This window comes from Budorcas taxicolor, chromosome 12 (assembly GCF_023091745.1).
Source record: "Budorcas taxicolor isolate Tak-1 chromosome 12, Takin1.1, whole genome shotgun sequence".
Classification (NCBI taxonomy): domain Eukaryota; kingdom Metazoa; phylum Chordata; class Mammalia; order Artiodactyla; family Bovidae; genus Budorcas; species Budorcas taxicolor.
In genome coordinates this window covers 30,186,567-30,206,664 of record NC_068921.1, presented here as the reverse complement: position 1 = coordinate 30,206,664, position 20,098 = coordinate 30,186,567, and the positions used below count along the sequence as shown (strand labels likewise).

The window sequence follows — 20,098 nt, the reverse complement described above, 5'->3', positions numbered from 1 at the left end:
GGTCTCCTGGACCATGGGTGCACATTTCCCCCACATACTCGTTTGAACTAGAATGAGCAAATCACGCCGCAGTAGCGTCGCTCTCGGATTCACCCGGCACCGAACACCATTAACTGGACGTCGTCTTCCTCTGTCCTAGAAGCGTCGCAGTATCGTACTCTTGCTCCATTAAAAAATCTCCTTGTTGCCGTTTTAAAATCAATTTTCCCGCAGAGGAAAAACAAAACGCTATCGTCCCTGGGTGGGCTCGAACCACCAACCTTTCGGTTAACAGCCGAACGCGCTAACCGATTGCGCCACAGAGACCCGGCTACTGGTGCTGCGCTGCGGTGTATACAGATTTCCGCGGCCGCAGCGGCTCCCTAGCTGCCCGGGGCGTTGCCGCGCGGGCACCTCGGAGAAGCGCGCCGAGGAGGCGGCGGGAGGAGCCGGGAGGCAGGCGGACGTTCGGGCGGAGCCGCTGGGACTCCTCGGGGGGCAGGGCGCCGCCCGCAGACCCCGCCCCCTGCAGCTGGCCCCACCCCCCGGAGCCGGAGCCGGCCCCGCCCGGGCGGCTCGGGGATCGGCTGCGCCCCCTTCTCTCTCCCTGTGCGCGCGGGAGGTGGCGGCAGCGCGCGGTGACCGTGACCGCGACCCCGGCGACAGGGCGCCCGGCTGCAGGGGCTGGACCGGGTGAGGTCGCCCGTGCTCCCTCGCCGGAGCTGTGAGAGGAGCATGGATTTTGCCCCCAACCACCAATCCCCCCAAATTATGACACCATAGATCCGCGGTGTGAATTTGCCATATGCACTTCTGTGCTTGGTGCATGGAAAGAAGATTTTTCCGCCTGCAAGAACCACTGTTTGCCCTCTTCGGGTTGCGGGGGAGGCTAGGGCCCGCGCTGAGAATGCATGGTTTGGGGGACATCAGAACGGCCTTTATGGAGGCAGTGGCAATTCGGATACGCCCTGTCGCTTGAAGTGGTCACTGCAGGCTCCCGGCTTTCCCTGACTTCTGCACTGAGGCCTTGGAAGCCACCCACCCCCCGCCCGCCCCGCTCCACGGAGGAGGGGAGTGGGGGCCTTAGCTTAGTGCCACACCCTGAGAACTGCCTGGTTTGCATTCTACTTCTGCCTGAAGTCAGATCCCTAGAGCTCCTGTGGGCTCAGCTCCCCTGTGCCCTCAGCACACAGAAAAGGAAATTTCACTCTACCTCTGCACGTGCCGAATCCAGTCTAGTGTGTGTTCCTGTTTCCGTTCGGTTTACCTGGAAGGGGTCTTCTCCAACTCTGGCTCCTGCTTTCCTCTCCCATCCCTCCTCCCTTCCTCCTGGTTCTTCTTTTCTCATCATTTTAACGATGTTTGTTTGTTTTTAAAGCACACAATTCAGTGACAATAATACACTCACACTGCTGTCAACCATTGCCATCACCCATCTCCAGAACTAAAACTCTGCACCCAGTAAACACTCCTGTGGAGTATGTGTGCTCAGTCGTGTCTGACTCTTTGCAACTCTGTGGACTGTAGCCCGCCAGGCTCCTCCTTCCATGGGATTCTCCAGGCAAGAATACTGGAGTGGCTTGCCCTTTCCTCCTCCAGGGGATCTTCTTGACCCCTGGATTGAACCTGCATCTCTTGATTATCCTGAATTGGCTGATTTTTTTTTTTTTTTTAAACCACTGAGACACCTGGGGAGCCCAAACCTGGCAACCACCATTCTACTTTCTGTGTCTAGGAATATGGCTATCCTAGGTCCACTCCAGAGAAGGCAATGACAACTCACTCCAGTACTCTTGCCTGGAAAATCCCATGGACGGAGGAGCCTGGTAGGCTGCAGTCCATGGGGTTGCTAAGAGTCGGATATGACTCAGTGACTTCACTTTCACTTTTCACTTTCATGCATTGGAGAAGGAAATGGCAACCCACTCCAGTGTTCTTGCCTGGAGAATCCCAGGGACAGGGGAGCCTGATGGGCTGCCGTCTATGGGGTCGCACAGAGTTGGACACGACTGAAGCGACTTAGCAGCAGCAGCAGGTACCTCATGTGGTGGAAATGGACTGTCCTGTCTTGTTTCACTTAGCATGTCTTCAGAGTTCATCCACATTGTTGCATAAGCTGAAATTTCCCTCTCAAGGCGGAATTCAACCCTAACCCTTTTTAAGGCTGAGTCATATTCTGTTGTGTGTATCCACCGCATTTTCTTTAGCCCTTCCTCAGTTGATGGACGACTGGGTTGCTCCCACATTTTTTTGTTGTGAATAATGCTACGGTGAACACAGATGTGCACGTATCTCTCTGAGTCCGTACTCTTATTTCTTTTGGGTAACATATCCAGAAATACAATTGATGAATCATATGGCAGTTCGGTTTTTAATTTTCCATACCATTTTTCACAGCAGCTGCACATTTCACATTTGTCCACCAACAATGCACAAAAGTTTCTATTTCTCCACATCCTTGCCAACACTTGCTGTTTTCTTTCCCTCTTCCTTTCTCCTTTCCTCCCTCGCTCCCTCTTTTCTTTCCCTTTCCTCCCCCCTCCTTCTTCCTCCCCACTCCTTGTCCCTCTCTCCCTCCTTTCTTTCTCTCTCCTTTCTGCTTCTTCCTTCTTTCCTCCATCCCTTCCTTACTTTCTGTAATAGCCATCCCGATGGATGTGAAGTGTTCTCATTGTGGTTTTAATTTGCATTTCCCCAGTGACTAGAGATGTTGAGCATATCTTCTGATCCTTCTTTTGGGTTCTCTGACTCTTCTTCTGCTTGCTTCCTCCTAGCTAGAGCCAGCTTTGCTTCTCTTAGGAGAAAGCTCTGAGTGATGGAGGCCAGCTTCTGATAAAGGGGGTAGGGAAAGACTAAGGGAAGCTGCGGAGTTGAGCCTGTGCTGTGCAAGGAGAGGAAATGAAGGAGGAATCTGCTGAGTAGGACTGTCTAGAGACCTTGTTTTATTTATCTGTGTTGGGCAACTTTTGGAGTCAGTTATGTTTGATCTGGTTCTGTTTGGGTAAACATAACTGCCTGAAGTCATGTTTAATCTGGAGTTCATTTATGTATATGGTGCTTATGCGTGGCCTACAGGTGAAGAAGGAATTGATGACCTCCATCTTGGAATTATTGGAGCAGATTAGGTTTTCCAACCTGCACCTTTAAAAGTTAGCTTAAAATTATGCTAATTTAATGGAATTTTCCATTTGCACTTTCAGTTTCTCCTCAGGGACTGTGGGACTTTTTTTGGCCACCTTGCAGTGTTTACAAGGATCTTCGTTTCTTGACCAGAGATCGAACCTGTGCCCCCTGCAGTCCTAACCACTGGACCTCCAGGGAATCTCCAGGACTGTGGGAAATTCTAATTAAAGTGTTTAAACGATGATCCCTATCCCTCACCACCCCCTTGTGATTCCTCTTAGAAACACAGTGATACCTTTCAGATGTATAAGAAATAGAACTCTGTCTTTCTATGATTCCGTACAATTTCTCTTTTGATTTCCTGTTCAGCTGCTGCTTAAGAAACAATCTCTGTCAATTCAGGATTCCCTCTATCCCCTTCTCTGGAGTCGTTTCCAAGTGCTGAGGATTTGGTGGGCAGTCCGCATTTGGTCCTGAGTCACATGTGCACACAGGTTGCTGAAGAGGCAGTTTTGCTACTATTGAGGGTCCCATTCCTTTCCCCGCTGAGGGAAAAGACTCTTGTGAAATTGACTCTTGCATCATCATTCCATAAAGTCACTCCTGGCACAATGCTGGCACTCCTGTCTGCTTATGGGATCTGTTATGGACTAAATGTTTTGTTGCCTCAAAGTTCATATGTTGGAATCTATTTGCCACTGTGATGGTATTTGGAGGTCAGGCCTTTGGGAGGTATTTGGGTGGGGATGTCACGAATGGGATTAGTGCCCTTTTAAGAGCCTGGAGAGATAGTTCCATCTTTTTCCGTCATGTCAGGGTACAACTAGAGATCAGCAGTCTGCAATATGGAAGGCCCTCACCAAAGCCTGACCCTGCTGGCACCCTGATCTTGGACTTCCAGGCTGCACAACTGTGAGAAGTCCAATTATGTTGTCTGTGAGTCACCCAGGTTATGGTACTTTGGTACAGAAGCCTGAGCTAAGACAAGACCCCAAACTTCTCTTTTCTCATCAGCCCCACCCACACACCCCCATGTCTCCAGCCCCAGACTGTGGGATGTTCAATGGTTTAAAATTTTAGAGGCACCTGAATAGAAGGGAAACAAGGAAATAACCACTGAATGTGCTCGAGTCCCAGCTGAAAGTTTAAAGGTTTTCCTTCAGTCATACTTGTTTGAAAATGTTATCAAATTTTCTCCATTAGGCTGAGCTCTCGGGTGTCTCTTGCTTCATATTCATGTGAATACAATGGTTTTCTGAAGAGAAGGTGGCATTAAGGGACCAATTATGTTTAAGTAATTATAGGTACTTATCTAACTAGAAAACAGGTGTTCTAGAAACCAGATGATTGTGTCCATTGAAACGACACCCTCGACTAGAAGCTTCCACAAGAGGTAGGGCCTCCAAGGACAGAGATTTCAGTCAACTTTGTTCTCTGCTGAATCTCAGCACCTGCCATGGTGCTCAGCACACAGCAGGTGCTCAATAACTCCATGCAGAAGAGATGAGTAAATGAAAACATAAGCCTAAAGGAAACTGGAAAAAATATGAGGAAAAAATTAACTTCCTAATATATAAAGAAGATTTATCAATTACTATGGAAAAATTCCTTTTTAAAAATTTATTTATTTATTGGCCACAGCATGTGGCCTGTGAGATCTTAGTTCCCCAACCAGTAATTGAACCCAGATCTTTGGGAGTGAGAGCTCAGAGTCCTAACCATTGGACCACCAGGGAATTCTCAAAAACTACCTCTTTACAACTCAACTTAAAAAAAGGGGGGGCAAACAAAAGTTGAGACAGGAGCAGAGGATTCTGAACTTACAAGTCATCAAAATTAAATGAAGTAAAAATTTTCCTTTTCTCAAATAGCAAAGCAGAAAAAGAGATATTACTAAAATTTTTATCAAGGACATCATTGGGGTCCACTGTTAAACAGAACTGATCAAGTAAACTTGGGCTATTATTTCTGGATAGTAGATTGGTAAAAGGAACACTGAACAATGTTTATACCCTCTTTTTCTAGAAATTCTATATTTAGAAATCTGTCCTAGGAAAGTGACCAGAGAGATGACCCAGGTTTTAAGTATATCATAGCAGTATTATTTATAATAGTGATAAATAGGAAGGAAGTGGCAACCCCCTCCAGTATTCTTGCCTGGGAAATCCCATGGACAGAGTAGCTTGGTAGGCTACAGTCCATGAGTTCACAAAAGAGTTGGACATGACTTGGCCACTCAACAACAGCAAAACAGGAAACAACTTAAATGTCCAGCAACAGGAAAAAATGATAAATTGTAGTATATTGAGAAAGTGAAGTGGAGTCGCTCAGTCGTGTCCAACTCTTTGTGACCTAATGGGCTGTAGCCTACCAGGCTCTTATGTCCATGGGATTTCCTAGGCAAGACTACTGGAGTGGGTTACCATTTCCTTCTCCAATATTGAGAAAATAGAATATTAAATATATAGATATTAAAAATAATGTTTTGAAATATATAGTGAGTCATGGTAAGTTGTTGTTTAGTCAATAAGCCATGTCCGACTCTCTGTCACCCCATGGACTGTAGCCCGCCAGCCTCCTTGTCCATGGGATTTCCCAGGCAGGAACACTGACGTGGCTTGCCGTGCCCTCCTCCGGGGGATCTTTCCGACCCAAGGATCGAACCTGCATCTCCTTAATTGCAAGCGGTTCTTTACTGCTGCACCATTGGGGAAGGACATAGTCTTGGTAAAGTGTTATGTTAAAAAAAAAAAGCTACAGAATCCTGTAATTCTAAGAGTAGTGTTTTCAAAGAATGACAATAGGGTATGATGAAATGTTAAGTGAGAAGGTCAGATGAAGAACTATGTCATTGTGATAACTCATAGCTGCGTATTCTATGTGTCTCATGCTGTTAGACACACTTATATATAACATCTCATTTTAGCGCATAGCAATCCTGTGGGGCAGACATAATTACTTATTCTAATTTTGCAGGTGGGGAATGGGAGCAGAGAGCTTCTGTTCAGGTTCTAGAGCTTGTGAGTGCAGAGCTGGGTTCCAGACCCAGAGTCAGGTTCCATCAGTCACACTTGTAACTTGACCCACACAGCCTCTCAACATTGCCTATACAGTATGAGCACAGATTGTGTGTGTGTGTGTTTATACATGAGTAGTGGTTATGGTTATCTCTGAATGGTGATTTTAATTTTCTTCTTTCTCCCTTTCCACTACTTCCTCAAGCATTTGCAGCAAGCAGTACTTATAAAGAGCCAGTGATGAAAGGTGGCAGAAGCAGTTTCCTAAATTGCAGATAGAGGGTGGTAGGTGGTTATTCTTGGCCGATCTTCTCCATCTGGGGGCAGAGGAGTGCCAGCCTGTGAGGTGGTAACTTGCATAGTCCTGTGTCTGCACACATGGGTCTCTGCCAAGCCCCGTATGCCCCAGCTGGTCTCCCTTCTCCAACTCTTTCACTTGCCTCAGAAAGAATGTCTGAGGGGCAGTAGATTCCTGTGGGGAATTTTACAATGTGCAACTCTTCAGTAATGAATATGCTTTCATTTAAGAACTGATCCCTGAAATTTTGGGCTTTCCAAGTGGTGGTGGTGGTGTTCAGTCGCCAAGTTGTGCCCGACTCTTTGTGACCCCATGGACTGCAGCACGCCAGGCTTCCCTGTCCTTCAGTATCTCTGAGAGTTTGCTCAAAGTCATGTCCATTGAGTCAGTGATACCAGGTAGCCCTCTTAGCCTCCACCACCCTCTTCTCCTTTTGCCTTCAGTCTTTCCCAGCATCAGGGTCTTTGCAGGTGGTTCAGTGGTAGAGTCTACCTGCCAGCACAGGAGACTAGGTTCGATCCTTGGGTTGGGAAAATCTCCAGCAGGAGGAAATGGCAACCCATTCCAGTATTCTTGCCTGGGAAATCTCATGGACAGAGGAGCCTGGTGGGCTACAGACCATGAAGTCACAAAAAGTTGGATACAACTTAGCAACGGAGCATGCATGCACTTGAGATTTTAGATGACTTTTACATTCTTAAAAATTTTTTTTTGCACTGATTTTTTTTCTTCTTTTACAACAAATTAATTTCATTTGGGAAGGATAACCCAACCTATAGGAAAGGTTATATTAAGGTATATTAAGACTTTAAAAATTTGTAAATTTAATATGAAATATTTAATGCATTTGGGGCTACATGGAAGTTAGCAGCTATTTATTGAATCTCATAAGGAACCAGATTAGTTGCTTCAAAGATTCTCCTTCTTCCAGAGACCTTCCAAGACATCAGTCCTGCCCACAGATCATTTTAATCTACTTTGGCAAGTAGGAGATCTATTAAAAAGGTTCAAGGCAGTAAGTGAGAACTGGGGGTATTTAAGGCATCTGAGTCAAGAGTAACCACCGAACGAGCGGTAAAGAGCCTTGGGAGGAGCTGGGTCCTGGGTTGATCCTTGGCAAGATCCTTTAGATGGTGAGGAGAGGGAGTGGAGGTGTGGACTGTGAGAATGAATGATTGACCCAATCAAAGAAGAATATTTACACAGACCTTGGTAGGACACGAAGAAAGCTAAGTGCCAGTCTGGAGGCCCTTAAATATCTGGTTAGAAAGTTTGCATTATTTTTTTAAATTTTATTTTATTGTTGGAGTATGGTTGTCTTACAAGTATGTTAGCTTCTTTTGTACAACATGAATCAGTTATATGTATACATGGGTCCCCTCCCTCTAGAGCCTCCCTCCAAAAGTTTGCATTATGAATAATATTGTTCATAAGAGTATTGTTCATAATGGTAGAAAATTTTAAATGACTTAAACATTCATCAAAGGAACAATGTCTGAACTAGTATGTTTTATGTATACAGTGAGGATGCACTGAAAATTTTGAATGAAAGAGATTGGATAACAAGTTAATCTGGCAATCAAAGGTTGGGAGAGAAACCAGTGGGAAACCTAGTTAGGAGACTATTTCGATAAACCAGGTGTGAAGTGAGGAGGCCTTGTTGGGATGGGGTGGTGGAAAATGGAAAGGAGATTTTAAAATATTGATTACTTATTTATTTGGCTGTGCACTAGGTCTTAGTCGTGGCATGTGGGATATTTGATCTTTGTGGCATGCAGTTTCTTTCATTTGCATCATGCAGCCTCTTTGTTGTGGATGTAGGATCTTAGTTTTTTGAGCAAGGATGCAACCCAGGCCCCCTGAATTGGGAGCATGGAGTCTTAATTCCTGGACCACCAGGGAAGTCCCTCGACAAAGAGTTAACAAAGGGAAAAGCAGTGGGATGACATTGATAAGTTGGAGTTATTGATTTGGTGCCGTCGATGGCAATAACTCTGGCATTAAGAACTTTAGTGTGCTGCAACACCCAATGATTACATTTTTTAAAGAAAGAAGTTCTACACCTCTCCTTACATAATAGATGCTCAACACAATTTTTGACTGTGTGGGCTCTTCTAGGTGCCTTGTTCTATTGCTGTAGCCCTTGCTAACAAGGCTTACTTTCTGCTTTCTAAATATTGCTATGTTCAAGAATCCTCTTTCTCAACTGTATCTCTTGTGAAGAAGAATGGTTATTTTCGCTAGTATATTACAGAAGGCAAGCTTCCAGGAGAGGAGCTAGGAAGTAAAAACTTTTTAGTTAAATTAAAAAAATTTTTTAGCTTTATTGAGCTATAAGAGAAAGATATATATCCATTCATCTGTTGACAGACACATAGTTGCCTTCATGACTTGTCTACTGTGAATAATGCTGCAGTGAACACGGGAGGGTAGATATCTCTTTGAGATCCTGTATTTAAATCCTTTGGATATATTCCTGGAAGTGAAATTGCTGGATTATATGGTAGCTTCCTTGATGGCTCAGCTGGTAAAGAATCTGCCTGTAGTTCAGGAGACACGGGGGATGCAGGTTCAATCCCTGGGTCAGAACAATCCCTTGGAGGAGGGCATGGCAACCCAGCCCAGTATTCTTGCTTGGAGAATCCCATGGACAGAGAAGCTACAGTCCGTGGGATCACAAAGAGTCGGACACAACTGAGCGACTAACACTTTCATGGTATTTGTATTTTTAAGTTTTTGAGGCATCTCCATGCTATTTTCCAAAGTGACTGCCCGAATATATATTCCCACCAACAGTGCTCAAGTGTTCTCTTTGCTCTACACCTTTGCTAACACTTGTTACGCTTTGTCTTTTTGATGATAGCCATTCTAACAGGTTCAAAATGGTATCTCATTGTGCTTTTTGATTTGCATTTCCCTGATGATGAGTAATGTGGAACACATTTTCCTATATCTGCTGGCCATTTGTTTATCTTCTTTGGAAATGTTTATTCGGATTCTGTGCCCGTTAAAACAAAAGGCGTGCTTCCACTTGGCCTCATTAGGACAAGTGGTAGCACCACCTTTTACATGTAAGCCCAATTTTGCAATAAAAGATTACTTGTATGACCATAGGGCTTATACAAAATAAATTGAAAGTTGGATTTGTGAAATTTTCTAGAGACCAAGAAGCTAGAAATAATTCACTTATTCAGTCAATATTTACTGAATCATTACTATGTTCCCCAGGGAAGACAGAAAAGTCTCCTTAGGGTAAGAAAGGATTTCATTAACACAACACAATAAATATAAACACAAAATAGTTGATGTATTTGATTCTAATTAAAATGCAGAAGAACTTTTGTTAAACGAATAAGCAAAAAATAAATAATGTAAAAGACAAACCATGGTCTGAAAAGAATTTGCAACTCATGTAACTAGAAAAGCCTTAGTATCCAGAATTCATAAAAATGCTTCCCAATCAGAAGACAAACAACAAAACAGAGAAACAGGCAAAAAACATCAGTGGAGAGAAAACCCATCATCAATAAACTTGTGAGAAGACAATAACCTGGGACACATAGAATCACAGTGAGATGCTATTTCACACCCAGCAGATTGGCAGATCTGAGGAAGCCTGACAGGCTCAGCTGGTGTGGTGGGAGCGCTTGGTTCATCTGCTGTGGGTGGAAGCTGGGGGCACACGCCCCGGAGAACCGTTTGTCAGTATCCTGGTGACACTGGACAGACTCACTCCCTCCAACGCAGTTTTTCATCCTAGAGATGTGTAGACAAGGATGTACACAGGACGACTCCATCCAGTATTGTTCACAGTAGTGAACTATTTTGTTTATTTTATTTAAATAAACAATAATGTATTTAAATAATTTAAATAAATAAATTATTTGATATATTTAAATATTAATATTTTATAAGTCCTTGGTGTACAAGTGCACATATAAGTGTACATATAAGGTATACATATAAGTTCTTGGTGTACATATAAGTCCTTGGTGTACATCATTTTAGTTCAACATCTCTGTGTACTCCAGAGTGATCGCACGAGTCTAGTTACCTTCCATCACCATGTGCTTGGCTCTGTTCACCCATTTTGCCCACTCCACACCCCGTTTCCCTCTGATAACCCCGAATCTGTTCTCTATGAGTTTATTTTTATTTAATTTCATTTATTCATTTTAGATTTTACATATGAGTGAAATCTACATATGAGAAATGATAAGGTATTTATCTTTCTTCATCTGACTGATTTCACTTAGCATTTCACTTGTACCATCAAGGTCAACCTGTATTGTCACAAATGGCAGGGTTTCATTTTTTTTGGCTGTGTAGTATTTCTGCTGTGTTGTGTGTGTGTGTGTGTGTGTGTGTGTGTGTGTGTATCTAACATCTTTTTTGTCTATTCATCCCTCAGTGGATACTGAGGTTGTTTCCATATCTTGGCAATGAACGCAGAGGTGCATATATCTTTTCAAACTAGTATTTTTGTGTTTGTATAAATACTCAGAGGTAGGCTATCTGGAGCATATGGTAGTCCTATCTTTAATTCTTTGAGACATCTCCATACTGTTTTCCATAGTGGCTACACCAATTTACATTCCTACCAACAGTGCATGAGGTTTCCCTCTTCTCCATATCCTCTGCAACATTCGCTCCTCCTTGTCTTTTTGATAACAGTCCTTCTCGTAGGTATAAGATGCTATCTCACTGTGATTTTGACTTGCATTTCCCTGATCATTAGTGATATTGAACGTCTTTTCATGTGCTTGTTGGCCATCTGTATGTTTCTTTTGAAACATGTCTATCCAGACCCTCTGCCCGTTTTTCAACTGGGTTGTTTGTTTTTTGTTGTTGAGTTGTCATAATAGTGCAGCGCTTGAAATGACTCAACTGCTCATCAAAATGATGGTGAACAAGTAAACACAGTATACGTAAACATTGCAATACTGTACAGAAGCTTTAACAATGAATTGGGTCTTTATCAGTGTATATCAATTTTAAAATGTGATGGTGCACAAAAGATAGGTCCATCACGGTTGTTTTCAGTTGCTCAGTTGTGTCTGACTCTTTGTGACCCTGTGGACTGTAGCATGCCAGGCTTCCCTGTCCTTCACTATCTCCTGGAGTTTGCTCAAACTCGTGTCCATTGAGTCAGTGATGCCATCCAACCATCTTATCCTCTGTTGTCCCCTTCTCCTCCTGCCCCCAATCTTTCCCAGCATCAGGGTCTTTTCCAATGAGTCGGCTCTTCGCATCAGGTGGCCAAAGTATTGGAGCCTCAACTTCAGCATCAGTCCTTCCGATGAATATTCAGGGTTGATTTTTTTAGGATTGACTGGTTTGATCTTGTCCTAGCTTTGCTTCCAAGGAGCAAGTGTCTTCTAATTTCATAGCTGCAGTCACTGTCCGCAGTGATTTTGGAGCCCAAGAAAACAAAGTCTGTCACTGTTTCCATTTTATTCCCATCTATGTTACCATTTATATAAAAGTAGTAAACAGACAAAGCAATGCTATATATTATTTATAGATATATTTACATGCGGTCATAATATCAGACATGCACAGGAAAAATTAAAAAAAAAGTTCAGGAAAGCAGCTACCTCTGAAGAGGGAAACAGGTCATGGAGACAGGAGTCCCCCGCAACACACCCTTGTCTGGCACATTTTGCTCCTGGATAAAGTCTGAAAATGAATAGTAAAATGTTAGGATTTGATAATGTTCAAAGATGGGTACACAGATTTTTTTTACTTTTTTTATTGTGGGGAAAAAACATACAACAAAAAATGTATCATCTGAACCATTTCTGTGTTCAGTAGTGTTAAGCATATTTGCCTTATTGTGTGAACAGCTCCAGAACTTTTTCATCTTGAAAAACAGAAACTTTATACCCATTAAACAATACCTCTTCATTCCCCAGTCCTCCCAGTCCCTGGCAACTACCACGTTACTCTCTGTTTATATGAATTTGCTTCTGAATCTTCATATGAGTGGAATCATAACAATATTTGTCCTTCTGTGACTGGCTTATTTCACTTAGCATAATGTGCTCAAGCTTCATCCATGTTGTAGCATATGTCAGAGTTTCCTTCTTTTTCTAAGGCTGCATTGTATGTATATATGTATGTATATCTGTATAGACCACATTTTCTCTATCCATTCGTCTGTCAGTAGATATTCGGTTTGCTTCCACTTCTTGGCTATTGTGAATAGCAACGACTAATGTGCAATGGACGTGCAGATATCCCTTTGAGATCCTGCTTTGAATTCTGTTGGATAGATACCCAGAAGTGGGGTTGCTGGATCATATGGTGGTTTTATTTTTAACTTTTTGTGGAAGCTCCCTACTGTTTTCCATAATGGCTGCACCATTTTACATACCTACCAACAGTGCACAAAGGTTCCAATTTCACTCTATCCTTGCAGACACTTGGTATCTTTTGTTCTTTTTATAGTGACCATCCTGAGTGTGAGCTAATACCTCCCTGTGATTTTGATTTGCATTTCTCTGATAATTAATGATGTTGAGTATCTTTTCGTATGCTTCTTTGGCCAATTTGTATATCTCCTTGGGAGAGCTGTCTACTGAAGTCTTCTGCTCCCCACCTTTGAAATTTTCACTTAGTTTTTTGTGTGTTTTTTCGCACCGTTGTCTTTGTTGCTGCATGCAGACTTTCTCTAGTTATGACGAGTGGGGGCTGCCCTCTAGTTGTGGTGCACGGGCTTCTCATTGTGGTGGCTTCCCTTGTTGCTAAGCACAGGCTCTAGGTGTTCAGGCGTCAGTAGCTGCAGCTCACGGGCTCTAGAACTTGGGCTCAGTAGCAGCGGCCCACAGGCTTAGTCGCTCCACTGCATGTGGAATCTTCCCGGACTAGGGATCAAGCCCATGACCCCTGCACTGGCCAGGTGGATTCTTACCCACTTCACCATCAGGGACGTCCCTGCCCCCTTTTTAATTGCACTCAGTTCAGTTCAGTTCAGTCGCTCGGTCGTGTCCGACTCTGCGACCCCATGAACCACAGCACGCCAGGCCTCCCTGTCCATCACCAACTCCCAGAGTTCACCCAAACTCATGTCCATTGAGTCGGTTTTGCCATCCAACCATCTCATCCTCTGTCGTCCCCTTCTCCTCCTGTGCTCAATCTTTCCCAACATCAGGGTCTTTTCAAATAAGTTAGCTCTTCACATCAGGTGGCCAAAGTATTGGAGTTTTAGCTTCAACATCAGTCCTTCCGATGAAGACCTAGGACTGATTTCATTTAGGATGGACTGGTTGGATCTCCTTGCAGTCCAAGGGACTCTCAAAAGTCTTCTCCAACACCACAGGTCAAAAGCATCAATTCTTCAGTGCTCAGCTTTCTTTATAGTCCAACTCTCACATCCATACACGAGTACTGGAAAAACCATAGCCTTGACTAGACAGGCCTTTGTTGACAAAGTAATGTCACTGCTTTATTGTTTTTGTTGAGTTGTATGAGTTCCCTAAAAATTCTGGATATTAGCCCTTTATCAGATATATGATTTCCTCCCATTCTATAGGTTGTTATTATTTTAACTGATCTTTGTGTTTAAAATATTTCATAATAATATTTAATATTTACATGTATTTATTTATTTGGCTGCACTGGGTCTTAATTGCGGAACACAGAGTCCTCAGGATCTTTCATTGTAGCATGCAAACTCTTAGTTGTGGCATGCGGGAGCTAGTTACCTGACCAGGGATTGAACTTGCATCCCCTACATTAGGAGCATAGAGTCTTAACCACTGAACCACCAGGGAGGTCCCCCATCTTAACCAGTTTTAAATGTACAGGTTAGTAGAGTTGTATGAGACATACACATCCAACACCTATATATGCAGAAGAAATCCTGAAACTCCATACTGAGGTGATAACAGAGGTAACAGGTAATCAAGGGGTGTGATAGGTGCTTGTTGATTTGTTTCTTTATTGATTGTATCTACTTTCCAGTTTTACTGTAATAAACATGCACAATTTTATTATCAGAAAAGTAAATTGCAAACATTAGTTTTAATTTAAAAAACTGAGTCCAAGTCTCTCTTCCCAAGGCCAGAGCCTTCCTGCTGTCCAGGGGTGCCCTCCCTGGCACCACCTCACTGTGTAGGAAGGTGTAGTCCACACCGCAGCTGCCGGCTTCAGCCTGTGGGGCCTCTCCAAACAGCCTGCAACCCTCCGCTCTGGGGTTTTGCTGCACACACTCACTCCCCAGAGGACCGGATGGCCACCTTGCCTTGGACATGGGTGGTGACTCCCGGAGGGTTGCTGGTTTCACAAGGCATGTAGGATCTTAGTTCCCCAACTAGAGATCAAACTCATGCCCCCTGCATTCAGAGCATGGAGTCTTAACCACTGGGCCACCAGGGAAGTCTCACTACGAGGACCTTCATACGTCCTGTTAGATGTCAGCAGGTAGCAACCCAAAGTCTTTAACCAGATTACAGCACCCCTCCAATTCTGTCTAAGCACACTCCCTTCCTATGGTTGTCTCCACACAGTATTTCATCACCTTCATTGATTTGTCTTCATATAATACACGGGCTTCCCAGCTGGCCTAGTGGTAAAGAATCCACCTGACATTGCAGGAGATGTGGGTTCAATCCCTGGGTCAGGAAGATCCCCTGGAGAAGGAAATGGCAACCCACCCCAGTATCCTTGCTTGGGAGTTCCATGGACAAAGGAACCTGGCGGGCTACAGTCTGTGGGGTCGCAAAGAGTCAGACATGACTTAGCGGCTAAACAACAACAGTCATGCAATACACATAAAAGAACATCTTCTCTTTCTAAACGTTTGTGTTTCTTTAATTGCTGTGGAGCCTGTGAATCGTGCACTGTGGAGATTTACTCTGCTAATAAACATGCAACCCTACCGTGAGCATGTTTTATTTGTGTAATAGATCAAAATAAAAAATAAACACAGAATCTGCTGACTATGAATTAGACATACTGATAGGTACCAGGATGAGAGAGGTGGATGAGATATAGTCCCAGGCTTGAGCAGCTTGCAGTTTGGCTGGGAGTCTGGACGTGAACTTTAGAAGGATTAAAGTAATAAACATGTTTATGAAATGCTGAGTAAGTGCCCCAGAGCACAAAGGCTGAAGGTGCTTCGTGCAGGGAGAGCTCAAGACTAACATAGGTGATAGGAATGTCGTTATTGTTCAGTCCCTGTCGTGTCTGACTCTTTGCGACCCTGTGGACTGCAGCACATCAGGCTTCCCTGTCCTTCACTATCTCCTGGAGTTTACTCAAACTCATGTCCTTTGAGTTGATGATGCCATCCACCCATCTCATCCTCTGTCGTCCCTGTCTCCTCCTGCCCTCAATCTTTCCCAGCATCAGGGTCTTTTCCAATGAGTCAGCTCTTCTCATCAAGTGGCAGAGGTATTGGAGCTTCAGCTTCAGCATTAATCCTTCTAGTGATTATTCAGGGTTGATTTCCTTTAGGATTAACTGGTTTGATCTCCTTGCTGTCCAACGGACTCTCAAGAGTCTTCTCTACCACCACAACTCGAAGTCATCAGTTCCTTGGTACTCAGCCTTCTTTAGGATCCAATTCTCACATCTGTACAGGACTACTGAAAAAACCATAGCTTGTATGGACCTTTGTTGGCAGAGTTATGTCTCTGCTCTTTAACACTCTGCCTAGGTTTGTCAGGGTTGTGGTATAGTCGCTAAGTTGTGTCCAACTCTTGCAATCCCATGAATTCCTTTTGCCAGGCTCCTTTGTCCATAGGATTTCCCAGGCAAGAATATTGGAGCCAGTAGCCATTTCTTTCCCCAGAGGCTCTTCCCAACCTAGGGGTCGAACCCACATCTCCTGCATTGCAGGCGGTTTCTTTACCACTGAGCTAGGTGGCACTAGTGGTAAAGAATCTGCCTGCTAAAGCAGGTTTGTCATAGCTATCATCTACTCAGTGATATGAATAGATAAATTTATTGCATGCATTTAACATTCACTCCTGTGTGGTGGGATGGGGGATGGGGGGTGGGGCTCTGAGGGGCAGCGGCTCCTCAGACTGGTTTCCAGGGAGGCTGAGGAATAGGGGGTGGTCTGGGGAGGAGGGCAGTGGGAGTGAAGGGAAACATGGTCACCTCAGGCCACCTCCTCTCCTCTGTGAGCCCTTCCAATGCGAGGGTTCAGTCTGCATTCTTTCAGAATCCACTCCAGGACAGAGAAGGCAGGAAGAAAGCTCCGATCAAAAAGATCCAAAGAGCGATGTACTTTACATGCAGAGCATTGTTTCTGCTGTCTTCCCAGATGGAGTGTCTCCTAAAAAAGCCCATTTCTCTGACAACGGTTCTAAAAGGGAGCAAGCGGGCTCTGCAGCAGACGGCTGCATCTCTGACTCTGCATCCGCTGAGCAGACCCTGTTCCAGGTGCCTCCTGGCTTCCGTCTCACAATGAGTGTGGCTCATGTCTCAGCCAGGAGTGTGTGTGTTTGTTTGTTTGTTTTAAGAAAGGAGGCTCTTTCCTCCACCCAGGTCTGCCGGCCTTTCAGAGATTCTAAATTTGCTTTTGCAAGTCAGGCTGAGGTTAATGGTTCTTGGTTGCCGCCACTGAGAAATCCGAAGACTGTCTGGCAAGTGCTGAGCAGACAGTTTGAAAGGCCCACTTCCTGTCTTGTGTGTGTGTGTGTATGTGTGTGTGCGCGCATCTGCTAGAGCGGAAGGAGGGAAACCTCAGAAAAGCCGGCCCCAAAGTAGCAGCTGTGTGCACCATCCTGTCTGGCTACTTCCCCAGTGAAGCCCAAGCAGGGGAAGAAAAGCCAGTGTTTTGAGACAGAATGAGCAAAGGAGGGGGGCATTGAAAAGAACAGAGACCCGAGGAAGGGAGCGAGAGGGAAGGGAAGGTGGGAGAGGAGGGAGAAGGGTGGGGAGGAGTGGAGAGGAGGACAAGCAGATGGGGAGAAGGGCTCCGGAGACTGGGAGACAGCCCATCTTATTGGAAGAGAAGGGCGTCCTGGAGCAGAGAGGGCAGGAAACATGACTCAGCCTGGCACATGGGAGCCGTAAGGGCCACCTTCTCATTTTACTGATGAGGAGACTGAGGCTCGGGGAGGGGAAGCAATTTGTGCAAGGGCAGGTCCTGAAAAGACTCATCTCCCTTCGCTCTCTCTCTCTCTGCATTTCCTCACCTCCCCTTCTGTCCCGAGTCAGTTCTGAAAGACAGGCTGGTTGGAAGCCCTACTCAGATGGGCTTGGGGCAGTCGTATAGCTCAGGAGGGTTCCCAGGTGAGGTTCGAGTCTCGATTCCAGGTCAGGGAAGGGAGATCTTTAAGATCTCTGCCCTCCTTATGGTCGTCTCCCTCTGAGCTGTAAGGGGATGTCTAGGCTGGCTGCTGTACCTCCAGACAAAGATCCTGGAGAACGTGAAGCTGAGCGTGAGCTGGGGTGTGTGCAGAGCTTGGGGCCCCCGCAGTTGTGCAAGTGGGTGCTGAAACTCTCCATCAGCCCTCTGTGAAGATCTGCACATCTGTTCTCTAACTTTTCTGTTAAGCATCCTCACAGGGAACCTCAGAGCTAAGAAATGCAAGCCCTGCCATTTTGCTCGGTTTGTCTTCCCCAGGAGTTTCAGTTCAGTTGCTCAGTCATGTCCGACTCTTTGTGACCCCATGGACTGCAGCACCCCAGGCCTGCTCCAGGACCACCCTGTTTATTTGCGGAGTTCATCTCGGTGCCCCGTTGCACCTGCACACCAGTATTTTTATCTCTACCTTTCTAGTATCTTAGCTGGCTCAGCCTGGATTTTGGTTATGCGGACCTCTGTCCGCTTCCTTCTCTGGCCTGGCCATTCTTCAAGGCTGGGAGGTGCCCATCTCGTTCACACCCATATGTCGCCCACCTAAGTCAGGGCACAGATATTGGATGCTTGGGAATCTGAAAACAGCTGTCAACACAGAAGCATTTGCCATGAGCTCTCCAAGAGTCCTGAAGGGTGGAAAGAAGAGGGACTTGGGTGTTGGCAATGGAAGGTTATTCTAAGGACGGGAGTGGCAGGAATGACAAATATAGCCAGTGGACAGCCAGTGGGAGGAGAGAAAGGGGAAGGAAGCGGAGACACAAGCCCACAGGGCAGCGGCCTCCACCTTCACCCGTCCCCCCAGCCGCACCCCGCTTCCCGCTCCGCCCCCCCACCCCCACCCTGCCTGAGCTCGCCTACTGTGGGCGTGCAAACCTCAGCCTCCGACCGTCCTGCCTTTTGTCTGTCATTCTAACTCTAGGTCCTTGAAGAAGATCTTTTGCTTAAGTTCCACCAACACTCTGACTTCGGATGTTTGGTAGGAAGAGGTCATGGCCCTTGCATGCCGTCCTACTAAGATGAAAATAAATACATCAATGGGAACAATTTTTCTTTCTTGAAAGTTCTTTTGTAGAATTAAAAATTCCCATGATTGTTCTGGCTTTAACGTCATCTTTGACTTTTAGGGATAAGATTTGCCATTTGATGCAAAATAACCATGTCACAGGGCTTCCCAGGTAGCACAATGGTAAGGAATTCGCCTGTCAATGCAGGAGATACAGGAGACATGGGTTTGATTCCTGGGTCGGGAAGATCCCCTGGAGAAGGAAATAGCAGCCCACTCCAGTGGACCGAGGAGCCTGGCAGGCTTCAGTCCATGGGGCCTCAAGGAGTCAGACACGCCCTAGCGACTGAGCATGCCACCGTGATGCACATGAGTGTGCACCTGTCTCGTTACCCAGCCACGCGCATGGGCATTGAGTGTTGCCATCTTCTCCTGCCCCGTGTTTCTGCCTTCGCATCCTTTACATTTGCTGGTGTTTGGCAACCGCAGCCCGGATCTGGTTTCCCAGGAGTTTCCTGGGAGGAGTGAACTGGCTCTTGGCTCTGGGATGGGGCCCTGGACCAGCTCAGGGGAAGGCTGCTGTTGTAACCTCTGGACCAGCCCTGCCTGGGGCAAGAATCGCCTCCACCTGCTCTTCCCTCTGTTCAAGCCCCCTCTAGAAATGTGAGGATTTTCTTGGATGTTTCCTAAACATGGATCCTCATTTGTGGAAATGTGCCCCAAGGAAATTTTTCTGAAAGTGGAAACAGCCCATAAGCTCTTCTTCCCACAGAAAGTGTGTGGCCACCCTCTCTTCCACCATCGGATGTGCAGGTGTGTTGAGTTCTCCTAAAGATGGCCCAGGACCCTAGACACACAGTTCTCTGCAACCCCCTGGATGCTGGCTGGAAGCCTCTCGGCCACCCCACCCCCGTCCCTTTCTCATCATCCCTTCTTCCTCTCCTGACTGGCCAGCCATTTCTGTTATCCAGCGCCCTGCTGCAAAGGGGAGCTTCCCTCTTGTGTTGGGCTCATCTTCTCTGCAGACAAATAGCGGCTTCTGTGTGTCCAGAGAGTCCTGTCACAGAAGAATGCAGCTCCACTGAGACGCAGTCTGGTCCCACCTCTTGGTGACAGGGAGGGCATCACTTTCCTGTACAAGGCCTCCCGCTGGGCCCTGGGTTTTCAAGACTTTCCCTCCAAATCATTGTTGTGAAGACTGGACAGGGCTCAATGCTGAGCTCCCTTCCCAGTTCCCTGCCTCAGGCCGCCCCAGTGACCCTGGAGGGGTATGAGACCCAAGTCACAAATCTCTGCTCTCACAACCCATCACCACGCTGTAGAGTGGGTGGATATTGATTCCAAGGATGCTATTGACTCTT

General features: G+C 45.6%; 1 non-coding gene across 1 annotated transcript; it reads right to left on the bottom strand.

The window, feature by feature from the left end:
• Positions 1-232: 232 nt before the first annotated feature.
• TRNAN-GUU (transfer RNA asparagine (anticodon GUU)) lies at positions 233-306 on the bottom strand. The gene has a single exon. It is a non-coding gene; the product is annotated as a tRNA-Asn (tRNA).
• Positions 307-20,098: the final 19,792 nt, after the last annotated feature.